This window comes from Polypterus senegalus, chromosome 5, assembly GCF_016835505.1.
Source record: "Polypterus senegalus isolate Bchr_013 chromosome 5, ASM1683550v1, whole genome shotgun sequence".
Classification (NCBI taxonomy): domain Eukaryota; kingdom Metazoa; phylum Chordata; class Cladistia; order Polypteriformes; family Polypteridae; genus Polypterus; species Polypterus senegalus.
The window spans coordinates 206,984,035-207,000,606 of record NC_053158.1 but is presented as its reverse complement, the minus strand read 5'-3'; positions in this window follow the sequence as shown (position 1 = coordinate 207,000,606).

The following is a 16,572-nucleotide window of genomic DNA, read 5'->3' as shown; positions in this document are numbered from 1 at the left end:
GAGAGGAAATCGGAAAGGGGGGCAGATACTTTTTCACGACCCTATATATACATGTACAGTTTCCAGGAGACAAACAAGTGAAAGTTTTGTTTGCCGATTAATGGCTGACAGATCATGTGAGTAAATGATGGCACGTCACACCTTGAGGACAGTGAGCCCCACGTTGTGGGCCGCCACCCCATGAGGACCCGAAAGGCAAACAAAGTGTGAAGGGGACCGAGTGACGGTCACCTCCTGGTCTGAGCAGCACTGTGTGCCCACTGACGGCCATTAAGGTAAAAGGCGAGATGAAGTTTCACTCCTGGTGTCCGTCCTCCTGCACCCTGTCTGCCAGATGGCAACCTTACCCGCGCTCTCATGGCTTCGTTTATTATTTATGCCCACTTGAATGCTTTTTTCAAAGTGGCTTTCACCGGCGCAATTTCATGGAAAGTGGGACTTTGTTTCCTGTCACAGTTACCGGAGCAGCCAGAGCGTCACTATGGAGTCTGACAAGCTTTACAAAGGCGCTTCATCCATTATTGAACAACAGCTGAGTGGGGGTCCATCTTTGGGTTTGGGGACTCTCGCTGCTCCTGCCCTTATGGTGATGCCGTCCTTCTGATGATTTCCTTCAAATTGTTCTTCAGTTTACTAACCTGAGGTCTGAAGGCCGAGAAGAATGCGAGGAATGGTAGAAAAATGTAGCCGTGTCAAATAATTAGGCATGATAGGTGTTAATGGGGGGCCAGGGGAGAGTAATCCCACCCTTAATGTGGAGTTGAGGAGAACCTGCCTAAAGAACAATGATGTCCCTCCCACCTCTACCCTGACCCCTCCCCTTTCTGGGAAGGCACCATAAAAGGCATTCTGGGCGACAAATGCGGCTCCTTCGTGTCTGTTGTTAGCTGTAATAACCATCTACAGTATGTAATAACTGAAGTTATAATCAAAGTAATCAACGTAGACCTCAGTGTCAATGTTTGCAATGCTCCACCTGTTGGAATGTATTGTTTAGTACATGTAGTATCGAAATGTATTGCATTTGTCGCAGATGGTGCATTGCAAAAAATTGTAGTAATGACATGCATTTCTTCAAATATTAGTGACCGGTGCCAGTGCTAGGTTATTATGCACCCTAGACCAGGTTTATTAATGTGCCAACTGACTGTTTGGTAGCTAAGTTGTGTGGCAGGGTGTGATGATCTGCACTCTAGGCGAATAGCCAAATTAGCCTTAATGGTGGTGCTGGCTCTGCTATATGCCATAAAAAAGCAGTGTCACTGTTTGTGTTGCACCATCTGTGCAAATGAAAAATGCAATGTGTATGTCTTTGTTATGTGCCATTTGGTATGGATTTGTGAAAGTAGTGTTAATGTTTATGTTGTGCCATCTGCTGAAATAGCAAATGCAATGCATTTTATTACTAAACATGCTTGTGATGTGCCATCTGTTGGAAAGACAGAGACACAGCATACAGATGGACACACAGCCTCACACATTGACACTTATCCTTTTATTAAAGTGGAAATTTAAGGTGCCTCCTCTGTGTTAAGTTTAAATTTCTTTTTTGTCTTCTCTCTTCATATAGAAATATTGTTCAGTCCTTTTTGATAATATTGTTCTGCATAATTATTGAGAATTTTCAATTAATTTCTTTCAATTCATATTTATTTACTTTCTATACGTGTATGTTCTCCTGTTCTCCTTATATTTTGTGGGTAGATCCTGAAGAGGCGGGGCCTCCCTGACCTGACTACTAAAGGGACCACCCCCAGCCTTTAAAGGCATGCTGGGAAATTGAGTTCCTTTGGGGTTCATTGTATGCCCTTTGATGCCCTTTGTATTCTGCCTTAGAGAGACCAAAACTGAAAAAAGATCAAAACGTGAGGTTGAAAAACGAGAGGAAATTTGAATGAAGAGTTGGAGTTCGTAGTTAAACAAAGGGTTAAATCTGTCATGTTTGGATACCGCGGAAAAATAATGGGGATGAACTTTTATATGAGTTCTCAATAATTGTTAAAATGAGCACAAAATGTGTAAATATAAATCAGTCTTTGTGAGAGCTCTGTTTTAGTGAGTGTTGCCGTCTCACAGCTTAGAAAGGATTTGTCACTTTTATTATGGTTTGTTAATTTCTGGATTTGTGTTGGCACTCGGCTGTCATGGATCACCTTCATTATGACCTCTTTTATGAGCACTTTGTTGTGTTTCTTACTTATTCTTTTATGGTAATAAAACCTGCTTTAATACAAAGTCTTTATTGCATTGTTCTTTACAAGCCAGGGGTTTACAGTTAGCCTCACTCTTGTAGATGTTTAGATGTTTTTCAAATGTTTGGGGATATTTCTGTATATTTTGAATGGTAAAAGCCTGTTTCCCATTTTTGGGGTCTGGGCTGTGGGGTTAGCAGGTTCAGCTGTCTTGGATAACGTGGGGGTCTTGTAACCTGTTTGGGGGAGGGGGGCGATATGCTGACTTCAAATCATAACAATGTTATAAAGAGATAGGAGGACAAGAAATGGCAGAACATTTAAGGGAACAGGACATTAATTTAGCACTGAGGCTGAAGGACTTGATAATATATAAAATTAAAATAAATAATAAATAAATAACAATAATAAAGAGAACAATTGAGCAAACGTACTTCACTACACTACACAGTTATATAGTGCCTTTCATATCTATCTATCTATCTATCTATCTATCTATCTATCTATCTATCTATCTATCTATCTATCATATGGTGCCTTTCATCTATCTATCTATCTATCTATCTATCTATTATAGTGCCTTTCATATCTATCTATCTATCTATCTATCTATCTATCTATCTATCTATCTATCTATCTATCTATCTATCTATCTATTATATAGTGCCTTTCATCTATCTATCTATCTATCTATCTATCTATCTATCTATCTATCTATCTATCATATAGCGCCTATCTGTTACACTGTGCCTGTTTCTTTAATGTCTCTGGCCATTCCAGCTGCCATTACTCAGGATCCTTTTCACGTTTTCTTTGCTTCTCCTACGCCTCATATGGCAGGTATCCCCTCAGTCAATATGCCTGGACGCCGGTCAGCTGTCTCCAGTCAGGACGTTTTAAATGCCCGATTTGTGGACTAATAATCACTCGCACATCCATGCGGCTTTGTCAGTTTTCCTATTCAGTGGAGCTCATTAGCCAGGCTGAGTCCCTGGAAATCAATGAGCTTCACAGGTGATGCGTCACTGGCTAATCGGGTATTGATGAGCTTATCGACAAGGCCCTAATTAATCTCCCGCCTGCTCCTGCCTTTCATATGCATCCTTAATTGAGTTCTGCATCTCAGGCCTGCCAAAGACAGTCAGGAGGAGGGCAAGGAGGAGTATGAGGAAAAGGTGGAGGAGGAATACAAGGAAGAAAAGGATGAGGAAGAGGAGTATGAGGAGGAGGAAAAGGATGAAGACTGGGAGGAGGAGGATGAGGAAGATGATGAGGAGGAGGAGGAATACAAGAAAGAAAAGGAGTAAGAGGAGTATGAGGAGGAGGAAAAGGATGAAGACTGGGAGGAGGAGGATGAGGAAGATGATGATGAGGAGAAGAATGAGGAAGAGGAGAATGACGAGGAGCATGAGGAGGAGAAATATGAGGAAAAGGAGGAGGAGGAGTAGGAGGAAGAAGAGGATGAGGAGGAAGAGGAACAGGAGGAGGAGGAAGAGGAAAGTCATTTTACACTAAAGACCCTCACATTCACAAAGAGGGACACCCAAGGGGCACCACCCATAGGGCACAAGGCACATCATACTTTAAAACATCAAAATCAAGTCGGCTAACAGAGTAATATATTCATCCACGTGTTAAACAAAACCACAATCAAAAACATTTCATAATTAGACGCACCCAAGAAGAATTAAATCGAGAGGTTTGGAGTTTAATCCACAAACTTGGACAAGCATTGCCAGACCACCCTGATGAAGTCACATGGCACTGGTTCCCTAGCAACAAGAGAGGTGCCCTAACAAGTGCCACTCACACGGGCACCATTGACATTCCTGCTACCAGAGCCTCAACAATGGAGCAGAGACAGAAATGAAAACATAAAAATGCCAAGCCTGTCGTGACCCTGGGGGTCCTCATGTTCTGACCGGTGAGGTTTTTCAGTTTCCGTTTTGTTTTTTTCGGCGTTTCCGTGTGTCATGACCGCACAGCTTGCCATCGCATTATTCCCCTTTTGTCTCGCGTGTTTCGCACTCATAGACAGGTGAAGGCGTTCACATTGCTGAAAGTCAACCTGGGGGTCCGTCAGTGGATTTATTTGTTCACAAGTTAGAGACAAGTTCAGTGCTGAAATCGCTGCGGTCTGCCGGTGATCAGCTCTCTCAGTTTCTGTCTCCCGGTTTCCGCTTTTTTGTTTCTGAACATCAGGGGACCCCAGCAGTGCATACTTTAAAATAGAGGACCCCCCAACATCCCACACAGTACCTACTGAATAGCAGGAGTCAGCAGCACCCACACTGTAATTCTCTCTAAGCACCAGCGGCCCCCACAGCCCATACAACATTTTCTAAACACCAGGGGTCATCAGGGTCCGCAGCACGTGCAGTATTTTCTGAAGACAATGAGACCCCAGAAGCACATACCTCACACTTTGAAAAGTACAGTCTAACAGCAGAGACCCCCAGTGGTCCAGCTCTACACACAATGCCCTCTGAGCATGAAGGGTACAAAGGGCCCACAATGAGCACCAGGAGACCCCATAGTACCCTCCAAACACAAGGGGACCCCCATAACTTGTACGGTATGTTCTAAAGACCAGGGGTCACTGGGCCACTTAGCACTAGTGGCCCCCCGCAACCCATACATCATTTTCTCATAAACAGGGGTCTTCAGGCTTCACAGCCCATGCAGTATCTTCTAAATATCAGAGACCCCAGAGCCCTGGCAGCATATTTAGAGCCCTCTGAACATCAAAGACCCCCAAGCCCCATGGAATATCAGGAGCCCCGACAGCCCATGAAGTGTTTTCTAAACACCACGTGCCCCCAAACCTCACAATGTATCGGGGTCCTCACAGCTTTTCCAGCACCTTCTAAACACCAGCAGCCATCCCCAACACAGCCACAAAGAAGAACAGGGGTCATCAGGCCTCATAATGGATACAATACACACCGAGCACCAGGGGTCCCCAAGATCCACAACCCTTTTAAACACCAGAGACCCTCACAACCCATACAGTATTTTTTGAAGACCTGAGGACCCCAACAATGTATACAGTACCCTTTAAAACCCAGGGGCCCATACTAGCCGTTCTGAATACTGGGACCCCACAGTGCATGTTGTGCCCTCTGAATTGTGCATGAATATTAAAGGTGGGTGGGCTGCACTGTAAAAAATGTGAAATAAAAAAAGAAAAAGAAACAAAAGAGATTGTTGGTGGGCCAGTGATGGTTGAGGACGAGTGGCACTCATGGCTGCTGTCGACGGTGTGAGTGGCACTGAAGCCGGTTGGTGACGTCACTTAAGCAGACCACCGCTCTCACGTTCACACCTCACGGATGTTCAGGCTCATCAGTTCTTACAATGGACCAATGGTGTTGGAGTCCACAGGGTTAATGGGTCAAGCCAAAGTGACCACACATAGGACCACCAGCTGTCCCCAAATACCAGCACGCAGCCACACTCACTTGCTGTCACAGTGAGTCAATGGCTTGCCTTTGGACGGAAGGAGTAAACTGGAATCTCTAGATTACAAGGCTTTGGAATCAAGTGGGAGCTAATTAGGACCCCTCACTAAACATTCGTGTTCTGAAAGCGCTGCTGGAGGTGGAGCAGCAGGTACAGAACGAGACCCTTCACCGGACAGGACGCCGGTGCGCACCCCACACTCACTCACTCGCACACTCGCTCCGGTCCGATTTCCAGTTACTGGTCACCCTTGAAACTTGCGCTTCTTGAAGGTGCTAACGAAGAGCAGTAAAGTTGGAGAAAGACCCCAAAGCGCACGGAGAGAAGACCCCACTTCACTTCACTTAAATAGATAGATAGATAGATAGATAGATAGATAGATATTGAAAGGCACTATATAATAGATAGATAGATAGATAGATAGATAGATAGATAGATAGATAGATAGATAGATAGATAGAAAGGCACTATATGAGATAGATAGATAGATAGATAGATAGATAGATAGATAGATAGATAGATAGATAGATAGATAGATAGATAGATATGAAAGGCACTATATGAGATAGATAGATAGATAGATAGATAGATAGATAGATAGATAGATAGATACTTTATTAATCCCAAGGGGAAATTCACAGAGACGGTGCCGCACACACACACAAGCTGCGCCCCGCGTCCTCCTCTTCATTTCTGCTACCGTCGGGGGCGCTCAGGTCTTTGGTTTTTTGCGATTTCGCCCCTTCCAAAGCCCCCCAGAGTCTTTGTGATTTTTTTTTTTTTGTTTGTCATCTCCACTTATGGATTATCATCCCCCTGTCAAAACCGCAAAGATCTTTTATCGCTGAATTCCTGCGATGCCGTGGCCACCTTGGCAGTTGGCTGCCGCTCTGTTTGCCCTCGTCGCCGGGGAAACGCGTCACGTAAACAGTTGCATTTTAATCTTTTCCAAATGAATTTCATCATCCCGCTCGTTATTGTGCTCAGCGGCGTATTCGGCTCGCTCGCCCGCTCGCTGTCAGGACGCATTCGCGCGGCCGCCCCTCGCACGTTTGTTTATTTGTTGTTCTTGGAAAACTCGGAGGCCGTGATGTGATCGCATCGAGCAGATTCCACCTTAGAAATGGAGCGCCTGTTTCATGCTACACTTGCGCTCAAGTCGTCCTCGTTGGAAAACATCGGCGCTGAAACGGGATACGGAGAGGGGCGGGGGCGGGCGGATATTGGGGAGGAGCACCGCGAATCTCTCATATAGCGCCTTTCACAGTTGCTTTTATGTCCAGAATATATAGCGCCTTTCATCCCTGGCAGCGTTACAACACCGCGTAGCACTTTCGTTAGAGCGACTTTCAAATTAGACTGCATTGTAACAGAACAGTGCGGCGCGCCTTTCAACTGGTGTTATATAGCGCCTTTCATCGCTGCTAAAATGACAAGACAACGCAGCACTTCCTTCATTTCTTTACATTTTATACAGCACCCTTCATACTGGGCAAAGGTTTTTCTTTCTGACAGTATTTTATAGTGCCTTTCATCACTGTATAAAATACAAAAGGCAATTCTTTCATAATTCTTTTGTTCTTAATATTTTTTACTAGAAGAAAATAACATTTCTTTCCCGACAGTTCCATCAAATCTATCATTTCCTTTTACCATCGGTTCCTTTTATAATAATTAAAACATTAACTCTCTCTTTCATTTTTTGTTTATTATATAGTGCCTTTCATAATTAGCAAGCTTTCTAAACATTATCTCTTTCTTTCTTTCATTCTTTCTTTATTCTTAAAACTCCTTTAATCGTGGTTCCTCTTTCTTTCTTTCTTTCTTTCTTTCTTTCTTTCTATGGGCAAAGTTTACAAGATGACCACAAATGTGGAATATTTTGCGGTAAACTGGTGTTTAATGAGGCAATTTACAAACTCAAGTTGATTTTTCTTTTATTTGAAATTTGAATTAGGTATTATTTGATTTTTGCAGTGAGTTATTTTTTTTTTTTTTTGTTTCAGTGTAAATGATTTTTTGATCATTGATTCAAATCAATTCAAAACTCTTTCTTTCTTTCTTTCTTTCTTTCTTTCTTACTTTCTTTCTTTCTTATCCATTGATACAAGGCTGGATGAATCTCTACTTTCATATTATTGACCCCACCATCTAAATGTCACAGAAGAAATTGAGACTCATCAGACCAGTCTCCTATTGCCTAATTTTGGTGACCCCGTGTGATTTGTCACCTCAGTTGGCTGTTGTTAGCTGACAGGAGTGTCACCCACTTTGGTCTCCAGCTGCTGTAGCCCCCCACCTGCTTCAAGGTTTGCTGTGTTGTGTGTTCAGAGCTGCTCTTTGCACACTTCACTTGTAATGAGTGCTGATTTGAGTTCCTGTTGCCAGTCATCAGCTCAGACCAGTCTGACCATTCAACTCTGACCACTGGCCCATACTATAGATCAGACCACTCTTTGTAAACCTTAGAGATGTTTGTGTGAAAATCCCAGTAGATCAACAGACTAGCCCATTAGGCACCAACAACCAAATCACTTCACTTGCCTTTCCTACTCCATTCTGATGCTCGGTTTGGACTTCAGCGGGTCATCTTGACAACAACTACACACCAAAATACAATGAGCTGCTGCGATGTGATTGGCTGATTAGATATTTTTGTTAGCAAGCAGGTGTACCTAATAAAGTGGCCAGTGAGCATATATATATATATATATACATCCTAACACAGAGTCATGGAAGTCTGCTGGAGCCAATTCCAGCCAACACAGGGTGCAAGGCAGGAGCAAATCCTGGGCAGGGTGCTAGCCCACCACAGATATATATATATATATATATATATATATATATATATATACTGTATATATACATAGTGAGTACATATATATATATTTTTTTTTTAATTTTTGTGGTGAAGCCATGGTAGCCCAGCCTCTTAGGGTTCTATCCATTAAGTACAAGAAAAATGACCAGGAAGCAATAGTATGTAACATGAAAAATATATTAAACCAAAGAAAACAAACTTTAATTAAGGAGCAGACCCAGGCTGGCAGCTACAGTTGTCCAGCCAGCATCCTGGCACCCAATATTCAGCAAATCCTTAACACAAAATGGCATAAGGGGTGCACAGGCCTCAAAGCAGACTGGCATTTCACTGGCCTGCATAGAGACCGTCAGGATGTGAGTCCTGCATGCCCAGCCCCAAAAACAATGGGGTTCAGGCTCGTAAAGTTGAAAAAAAAGAAATGAAAAACTGCCAAGAAGAAATCCTGAGCACAAATCCATAGGACGGTAGGATGCGGATCTGCACTCCACGCCTCTCATCAGTCTGAATATAAAGACTGAGGGCGGTCCCTAGGCAGTGATGTCACTGTGGCCCCGCCCCCGCGCTCCACCCATAGCACAAGAGAAAAAGAACCAGGCAGGAATAATACAGAATAATTAAAAAAAGCAATACTAACAAAAATTTAAAATATGACACATAACGTGAGATATAAAATATAAAACAATGAGAAAAAAAGTTTAAATGAAAAGAAAACAACCTTGAATTAAGGATCAGGTCCAGGCCGACATTTGACCGTTGTTATAGGAATATAGGGATCGACAGGAGGTCCAGTTCGGAGTCCCGGACGGTGGCACACACTCAGCAGCCCCCCTTTGTCGCCTTCAGTAGCAGAGCCCCACAGCCTTTAAGCCCCTGTTTCCCAATCTGGGTGGGCGAACTCTCTGGCCGCGGGTTTAGACGGCAAACCCCTAGAGAGACTCGGGTGCGGTGACTGCAGACAGCGTGACGCGGGAGTGGTCGTGTGGTCGTGTTTGTGTGTGTCGCTAATTTTTTGCATTGCCGATTTATTAATTATAATGAGCCAAAGCGCAGCCTTTCCCTTGCATTGTACAACTTCATTAAAGGAGCGTTTAATAAGGCTAAATTGTATAAACAGTTTAGCTACAACTGCGAGGAGCCTGACTGTACATAACTCATTAACAAGATGGGGGTGGCAGCAATTACGCCGCGTCTTCCTAATGTCCCCATTTATTGAGTCACAGTGGCAGTCCCCCCCTTTCACACTCCGCGAGCTGACAGACGATCACAGCTTTTAAAACCCGCGAAGCAGAAGCCCCGCGCACGCCGGGAGTCGGCGAAATCGATAGCCGCGCGCATTAGCCGGCAGCCTGGCAGGCAGGAGCCGCGAGAGGTCAGCGCGGCCACGAGCAGCCCCAATAGGGGGCGCAAATCACTCCGCAAACTGTGAAGGCCGACGCGGCGAGCCGGCCGTTCTGTTTGATTATTGTTTATAGATACAGCGAGCCAAGAATGAAAGCAGAGCCTCGAGGCAAGCTAATTATTTACAGCTGAAGACTCATATCATTATCAGCGGGCTCCTAATTGCTTCACGTAATATCAATGTTAGTTGATTAAACAAGTTTTTGATAACATGCATGGAAGTCCTGGGAGCAGCCGCAGCAAAGCAGGCAGCCTTCCTCTCTCACTTCTCTCTCTCTCTCTCTCTTCTTCTTCTTTTCTTTTTCTACTTCTTTCTTTCTGGTTTTGATGTTTTTGCCACTTTAGAGTCGCATTTGAAATTCACCAGTGGATGTAGACCTCCTACTGGAGCCTCCTGGTTAATGTCTGTGTGGGGTCTGCATGTTCTCCTGGTGTCCGAGGAGTGTTGGACCGATGGGGACTTTAAACTGACCCTGAGATGAAGGTGTGCATTGTATATGTGTGTGTGAGAGAGAGAGAGAAAGAGAGAAAAAAAGACAGAGAAAGAGAGAGAAAAAAAGACAGAGAAAGAGAGAGAAAGAGAGAGAGAGAGAGAGAGAAGGTTCCCTGCCATGCATGCCTGGATCTTCTGGATGGATGGATTGGTGGAGAGGATTTGATGCAAGCTTCCAAAAAACAGTTCAAAATAAGACCTTCTGTCAGGAGAAGTCATCCTTGGCACTTCCTGCTCTTAATTTATAAAGTGATGATCGACCCAGCTGGCACAGGGGCACCTGACATGCCCATATGGTAGATACAGTGGTGTGAAAAACTATTTGCCCCCTTCCTGATTTCTTATTCTTTTGCATGTTTGTCACACAAAATGTTTCTGATCATCAAACACATTTAACCATTAGTCAAATATAACACAAGTAAACACAAAATGCAGTTTTATTATTTAGGGAGAAAAAAAATCCAAACCTACATGGCCCTGTGTGAATAAGTAATTGCCCCCTTGTTAAAAATCACCTAACTGTGGTGTATCACACCTGAGTTCAATTTCCTGATTACTGCCACACGTGTTTCAATCAAGAAATCACTTCAATAGGAGCTGCCTGACACAGAGAAGTAGACCAAAAGCACCTCAAAAGCTAGACATCATGCCAAGATCCAAAGAAATTCAGGAACAAATGAGAACAGAAGTCATTGAGATCTATCAGTCTGGTAAAGGTTATAAAGCCATTTCTAAAGCTTTGGGACTCCATTGAACCACAGTGAGAGCCATTATCCACAAATGGCAAAAACATGGAACAGTGGTGAACCTTCCCAGGAGTGGCCGCCACCAAAATGACCCCAAGAGCGCAGAGACAACTCATCCGAGAGGTCACAAAGACCCCAGGACAACGTCTAAAGAACTGCAGGCCTCACTTGCCTCAATTAAGGTCAGTGTTCACGACTCCACCATAAGAAAGAGACTGGGCAAAAACGGCCTGCATGGCAGATTTCCAAGACGCAAACCACTGTTAAGCAAAAGAACATTAGGGCTCATCTCAATTTTGCTAAGAAACATCTCAATGATTGCCAAGACTTTTGGGAAAATACCTTGTGGACTGATGAGACAAAAGTTGAACTTTTGGAAGGCAAATGTCCCGTTACATCTGGCGTAAAAGGAACACAGCATTTCAGAAAAAGAACATCATACCAACAGTAAAATATGGTGGTGGTAGTGTGATGGTCTGGGGTTGTTTTGCTGCTTCAGGACCTGGAAGGCTTGCTGTGATAGATGGAACCATGAATTCTACTGTCTACCAAAAATCCTGAAGGAGAATGTCCGCCATCTGTTCGTCAACTCAAGCTGAAGCGATCTTGGGTGCTGCAACAGGACAATGACCCAAAACACACCAGCAAATCCACCTCTGAATGGCTGAAGAAAAACAAAATGAAGACTTTGGAGTGGCCTAGTCAAAGTCCTGACCTGAATCCAATTGAGATGCTATGGCATGACCTTAAAAAGGCGCTTCATGCTAGAAAACCCTCAAATAAAGCTAAACTACAACAATTCTGCAAAGATGAGTGGGCCAAAATTCCTCCAGAGCGCTGAAAAGACTCATTGCAAGTTATCGCAAATGCTGGATTGCAGTTATTGCTGCTAAGGGTGGCCCAACCAGTTATTAGGTTCAGGGGCAATTACTTTTCACACAAGGCCATGTAGGTTTGGATTTTTTTTCTCCCTAAATAATAAAAACCATCATTTAAAAACTGCATTTTGTGTTTACTTGTGTTATATTTGACTAACGGTTAAATGTGTTTGATGATCAGAAACATTTTGTGTGACAAACATGCAAAAGAATAAGAAATCAGGAAGGGGGCAAAGAGTTTTTCACACCACTGTAAATAGATAGCTATGAAAGGTTGCTATATAATAGATGGATAGATATGGAAAGCACTATATGATAGATATGATAGATAGATAGATAGATAGAGAGATAGATAGATAGATAGAGTGAAAGGCACTATATAGATAGATAGATAGATAGATAGATAGATAGATAGATAGATAGATAGATAGATTCTCCCAGAGTCTCTGGATGGTCGGGTCAATTACAGAATTTAAATTAATCTATCTATCTATGTATCTATCTATTATATAGTGCCTTTTAATCTATCTATCTATCTATCTATCTATCTATCTATCTATCTATCTATCTATCTATCTATCTATCTATCTATTATATAGTGCCTTTCAAATCTATCTCTCCATTGCCACAGCTTCCTTCTGGGATAGATTGAGATGTGGATATTGTTGATGTTTGAAGCGCATTAGCCACACCCAGGAGGGGGCGGGAACTCTTTTGTAGATAGCCACGCCCAATGAGGTCCTCATAACAGTTGTCCAATCCTTCCAGCCAGATGATCCCAGAAGGACCTTTAGATGGAGCCACTGAAAGGGGAGCACACATTGAGGTGTAGCAGAAGGGGACCCTCCAGTCTTTGTATTTAGTGGGCACACAAGAAAATGGGAGGAGCACCAGAAATGAAACACATGGAAAGTTCTAGTGTAGTGAGGCCCCGTGTGCCATTGGAGCCCTAAAAGTTGACTGCTGCAGAACGCATTTGCTTCTGGGACAAAAAATGAAATTCATCAACAGCAGTCAGAGCGCCCCCCAGAGGCCCATAGCTCCAAAAACAAAAAAAGACACAACTACATAGGTATATCAGCCGTGTAAGATTTAGAAATAAATCTTGTGCCTATCCATGGCAAACCTGAAAGTGCTTGGATGCTGCCCTCTGCGTGCTGTTTCTTCTCTCAGATGGCAATCCAAATCCTGGGGGGTTCAGCCTGTGAGGTTTACTCCTTCCTTGGTTGTCCAGGGGGCTCTTCTGTAGAATAGGAGTACAAAGACCAAGTCAGGCTTCTCAGCTCAACCTCCAGATGATTTTATTGTGGATGGCCACGCAGGACCAGTGAAGTGAGGCGAAGGTGGGGGCAACATGGCAACCTTTGAATGAGTTAGTGAGGGGCACAATGGAGTCCAAAGTGCTGCTTGACTCCCCACTGTCACTTGACTTGCCAGCTCTTCTATTTGAAACAATCATACTGAGCCTGTCACCCTTAAGCCAAGGGGACCTTCAAGATCAGGGGACAGGCCAGCTATCTATGAGGGCAGAGTCAAGGGGCACACAGTGCCTCAGAGGCAGGAATTGAACCAGAGGCCTTGTGCTGTTTAAGCTCCCCCTGGTGGACATTTTGCATCTGAGGGTGAAAGAAGCGGCTGTCTGGAGGGTCAAAGGACTTCAGTCAAATATGGTGGGTGGCCATTCATGAGGAGATGGCAGAGAGGCCAATGGGTCAAAAGGGCAAAATGAAGGAAAAGCCTGGGCAGGTGAAAAGTAAAGTTGATCGAGTGAGGATATGAGAGATGATGGAGAAGAGAAGAGAGAAGAAAAGAGAAGAGAAGAGGAGAGAAGAGACGATGGACAAAGGAGCACCTGAGCTAAGGACTCCCACTTGTTCTAGAAGACAAGAAAAGACCAGTCCAGTGCACAGCCTGGCATACTGAGGTGGGCACAGAGGTAAGGTAAGGACAGTGAAGATACTACATAAGTGGGCTGCATGAGACACAAGCCGAGCAGAAACTCTCATCCTCAGACCCCACCAGAGCTCATCTACAGAGGGCAAAAAGTGAAGAAGTGACCTGCAGGCTGACACCAGGGAGCGAAGTGAGTTGGGAAAGCTAATTGGAAAAACAGAAAGTTGGATTAAACAATTAAGAGGGGGCCACTTAAAAGAACAATTACGCTAATTAGAAACTCGGAAAATGGATTATAAATCCTTAGTTACTGAATAATTGAAAGCAAACTGTTGAGAGAAAAATTCCGACAATGCAAAATAAGCAAACGCAGCGAGTCTACAACAGTAAATAACCAGGATGACGGCAGCCAGCACCGCGGAGAAGAAGCATCAAGCAGTGACGGTGGGGTGAGTGTGAGATCAGGACCACGAGGTGAGGAAGAGGAGGAAGACCATGAGGAAGAGTGGAGCTAAACGCAGAGGGTCTGTGGGGAGGGGGCTGGGCAGAGGTAGTGGACATCCACTAGGCGTGATGGGCACCAAGAAGTGCACAAAGAGGGCAGCTGTTGAGGCATCATATGTCAGATTTAGTGTCTGTGATATGGAAGTTGAGATTTGATATTCAGGGCTTTCTGTTCCATCTGTTTAATAAAAGCTTTTAATATCGGGCTCTGACATCTGTTTACTTTATAGCGCCTTTTAAATGTATTTTTCTTTTCTCAGAGTTGTTCATATTCATTTTATACAGTGCAGTTTGATATTGCCTTTAATATACTGAATTCCTATCTATCCACTTTATAGCTCCTTTCCTATCAATTAATGTAGTGCCCTTCATAGGATGACATTCTGTAATGCTTTTAATATTGTGCTGCTACTACCTATCTGTTTTATAGTGCCTTCCATATCTATCTATCTATCTATCTATCTATCAATTGTGGTGAGTGAGTGGGGTTGGTACCCAGCCAGGATGCCCAGGAGGACCGGAGGAGGGCTTACACCTCCTCCAGACCATGAGGGGGTGACCACCCTGGTGACTTTAGGGACTATAGGAACAGAGCTTAGAAACTCAATCCTATAGAGGCCCGTGGTCACTGCCAGGGGGTGCCCCAATGCCTGAAGAGCCATGGCACCTGGAGCACATCCGGGTGTGTATTAAAGGAACCTCCTCCCTCCATTCGATTGCTGGAGTCGGGAGAGTAGAAGGACAGAGCTCGGGAGGAGAGGAAAGGAGGCATCTTGAAGAGAAGAGAGAGGCCATGTGAGGCCTGGACTTTGGGCTGAAGTGGGTTTTGTGTGCACTACTGTATATAGTAGGACATTGTAAATAAAGAGTGTGTGGTGACTTAAACAATGTCTACCTGTCTGTGCCTGGGCCATGCTCTACACTATCTATCTATCTATCTATCTATCTATCTATCTATCTATCTATCTATCTATCTATCTATCTATCTATCTATCTATCTATCTATCTATCTATCTATCTATCTATCTATCTATCTATCTATCATATAGTGCCTTTCACATATCTATCTATCTATCTATCTATCTATCTATCTATCTATCTATCTATCTATCTATCTATCTGTCTATCTATCTATCTATCATGTAGTGCCCTTTACATGGCATCATGTCCATGTCGTGGTGCCACCGGACGTCTTCTGTCTTCCCAGTCTCGCCTCTGTCTCTGCCCCTGACTCTCATTTTGATGCCCGTGCCAGCATTTCCTGCCCCACTCAACTGCAGCTTTCATTTCATTTGATTATTTTGGCAAAGAGTGTGATCAAGTCATCCCCAGTGTCACTTGCACCTGAACATCTGTGACATCTATGTTCACCTAAATAGTAAAGTGTAGCAAACCTGCATTGAGGTTCACTTGCATAAATGGCTTGAGTGACTGAGAGACCATCAGGGTCACTCATGAGGTGGTCACCAGCTGTGCCGTAGTTAGTGAGTTGTCCACCATGCAGGTAACAAAGGCGGCTCACTGCTCTGTTGGAACACAGTCCCACTCTGATGACTACTGGGGTTGTACCCGACAGACGTCCCCAAATGGACCCAGTCAGTCATTCAAGCTGATGTCACACAGTTCTCCCTGTCACCAAGCTGGTTGGTGTCACTTTCGGGATGTTCGCCTGGCTTTAGATCCTTGCTGTCTCATTCATTGTGGAGTCTGCATGTTCTCCTGGTAGCTGTGTGTGCGCTCAGGGCCTAAACCTAAACCCCCCACGACCAGAATTCCCTATTCGTTTCTTTCCGTCGCCTGCCGGTCCTGAATTCCTCTCCGCGTGTGTTTGTCATAACCTGCCTGACGTGACGAGTGACGCCCCGCTGTTTGCTTTGCGCTGCAGGAGGAGCGCCGAGTGTTGACACAGCGAAGGCTGGCGGCCGTCCGTCGAGAGGGGATCAGGCGACCCTCGGAGAGCCGCTCAAGCGTGACCGCCACGACCAGAGCCCGAACAATGAGGCGCATTCCTTCAGCTTTCAGGCCCTGCCATGCTGAAAATCGTCGTCACACGAGGCCAGCTGGGCGGAGTCAAAAGCCCCCCGAAATGCTTTGCGTATTGGCACTGTGCCTTCTGACACTCTGATCTCGCGTGTGCCACCAGAGGTCCTTGTCTTCATCTCGGGACTTCAGAGTCTCCTTG